Source organism: Melanerpes formicivorus, unplaced genomic scaffold, assembly GCF_026170545.1.
Source record: "Melanerpes formicivorus ecotype bairdi unplaced genomic scaffold, bMelFor1.0.p_v2 SCAF_443, whole genome shotgun sequence".
NCBI classification, from domain to species: domain Eukaryota; kingdom Metazoa; phylum Chordata; class Aves; order Piciformes; family Picidae; genus Melanerpes; species Melanerpes formicivorus.
In genome coordinates this window covers 139,774-142,500 of record NW_027142795.1, presented here as the reverse complement: position 1 = coordinate 142,500, position 2,727 = coordinate 139,774, and positions in this window count along the sequence as shown.

Genomic DNA, 2,727 nt, shown 5'->3' with positions numbered 1-2,727 from the left:
TCGCTCGGCAGCGGGCGGGGGTACGGGCCACAAAGCCGCCCTTCTCAGGCTAGAGGTTTCATTTAGGGAGGAACCCTCGGGGACCCCACCCGGGCAGGTGAGGCCTCACGCGCGGCGCCGCTTTTAGCCCCTTTTAACTTTCGCGACGCCGCCGCCTCGCTCTCGGCTCGGCCAACCCCCGCCACACGCAGCTGCTCGCGGCCGGCACCCGCGGGTACCCGGAACCGAGGACGACACCGGCGCCTCACGCGTTTTAGGACACCTGAAAACTCACGGGGCCACGCAGCAGTCACAAAGCCGGTTGCGGTAGACCGGTCCCCGAACCCTGCCCCAGCGCCGGGGGGGAGGTGGAAAGGGGAGGATGCGGCAAGGCACGCGCCGGGCCGCTAACGCCACGGCTCCCCCCCGCTCGAGCCGCTCGGGGCTGGGGGAACGAGGACGACACCTCACACGCGACGGGAAGCGAAGTGGAAAGGAAGACCGCCCTTGCCCTGCCGGCCGGGGGCCCTTTCCGACGCGACCCGAAAGGCCTCATCGATCAACAAGGACAGAAGGAAAGGAAGCCAGCGGAGGCCCCACGGCCTCGCTCTTCTGGGACAGACACAGCCACGCGCACCCGCCACCGCCCTCGGGAGCAGCCAGCAGGCACGGGGCTCGGCGTGCGGGCAACACGCCGGAGGAGCAAACGGGGCGCCCTCCAGAGATGGGGGGGGGCAAGCTGCACCGGGCCGCACCGGCTCACAGGGCACCTCTGCCTCCCCGAAATGTGGGCTTGCATTTTCCCTCAAGCTGCACCGAGTTACATCTCCATCACGGGGCGCCCCTCTGGAGCCAGGAGGAAGCCGTGCTGGGGCACCGGCTTGCCCTCCTCCCCCCATGCCGGGCTCCATAGCGTACGAGTGGCCAGTCACCGCCGCTGGCTTTTCCCTTAGATGCCGTGCCCCCGCGGGCTGCGGCTTTGGCCATGGGGGGGAACCCCCGTGAAGAGGGTCCAGTGCTGGGAACTCTCTCTGCCCCTTACCGGGCTCTCTCTCGCCGTGCCTGGACGGGCTTGCTTTCCATTCTTGGTGGGACCGACGCCGGCACCACATCTCCCCGGCTTTCTCTGCCCCCGTGCCCCACCGGGCAAACTTCGCTTCGGGGGTTCCACACTTCGGCAGTGGCCGGCGCCAGCCACTCGTCAACTTTTTTTCTTTTCCCCGCTTTCGTTGCCGAGCCCGGGCTGGGCTCCGGCTCACGGACGAGCGAAACCCATCCAACACCGCTGAGGGTGCGCCAGCGGCCGCTCCAAACCGCCGCGCCTTTGTTCGGCCCCGCGGGTCCCCTCTCTGACCCGGGCGAAAGCCACCGAGAAGCCAGACGGACCCCTGCCCAGCCGCCTGGCGGGTGGCTTGGAGCAGCCGCTCGGCAGCGCTGCCCTGGGAGTGCTCGGCGTCGCTTGTTCCCTCATATACGGAACTGGAGGGCCGTCAGCTCCGCGAGCGCACAACCAGCCGACCTCCGCCCAGCGGCAGGTCGCAGAAATCACGCCGGCTTGTACGATGACGTAGGCGGAGGCAGAGCGCAACAGCGACCCCTTGGCGACAAGCGCGATCTCCGCGGAGAGCACGTCTACTCGCCGAGGGAGAGCACGTCTACTCGCCCAGGGAGAGCACGTCTACTCGCCCAGGGAGAGCACGTCTACTCGCCCAGGGAGAGCACGTCTACTCGCCCAGGGAGAGCACGTCTACTCGCCCAGGGAGAGCACGTCTACTCGCCCAGGGAGAGCACGTCTACTCGCCCAGGGAGAGCACGTCTACTCGCCCAGGGAGAGCACGTCTACTCGCCCAGGGAGAGCACGTCTACTCGCCCAGGGAGAGCACGTCTACTCGCCCAGGGAGAGCACGTCTACTCGCCGAGGGAGAGCACGTCTACTCGCCCAGGGAGAGCACGTCTACTCGCCCAGGGAGAGCACGTCTACTCGCCCAGGGAGAGCACGTCTACTCGCCGAGGGAGAGCACGTCTACTCGCCGAGGGAGAGCACGTCTACTCGCCGAGGGAGAGCACGTCTACTCGCCGAGGGAGAGCACGTCTACTCGCCGAGGGAGAGCACGTCTACCTCCCGCCTGAGGGAGAGCACGGGGGGGGGGGGGACAAAGACAGGCGGCAGCAGCTTCGGTGAACGTCACCCGGGAGGCGACCGGGGCTGTCCCGGGGCAGTCCCGGGAAGCCGGCGTCCGACACAGGGAACCGTCAGCTGCCGGACCGGGGCGAATCCCCGCGGCCACGGCAGGGGTGGGGGCTCGAAGACAGCCGGCAGCCGCTTCGGTGAACGTCACCCGGGAGGAGACTGGGGCCCTCCCGGGACCGTCCCGGGAAGACGACGTTCGGCACGAGATCCCGGCCGCGGCCGGACCGGCTCGAAGCCTCGCGGTCCCGGCAGCAGCCGGAGCCGCTCGCCGCCTCGGGCTCCCGGCCCCCTACAGATCCGGCGACTCGTTCGCGGGCGGCGGGGGGAGGCAGTGGAGGGGGTGCGGGGAGAAGCGGCAGCGGAGGCGGAGGGGGGGGGGGCTCGAAGACAGCCGGCAGCCGCTTCGGTGAACGTCACCCAGGAGGCGATCGGGGCCGTCCCGGGGCCGTCCCGGGATGCCGGCTTCCGGCACGGGGTCCCGGCCGCGGCCGGACCGGCTCGTATCCCCGCGGCTCCGGCAGGGGGGGGGGGGGCTCGAAGACAGCCGGCAGTCGCCT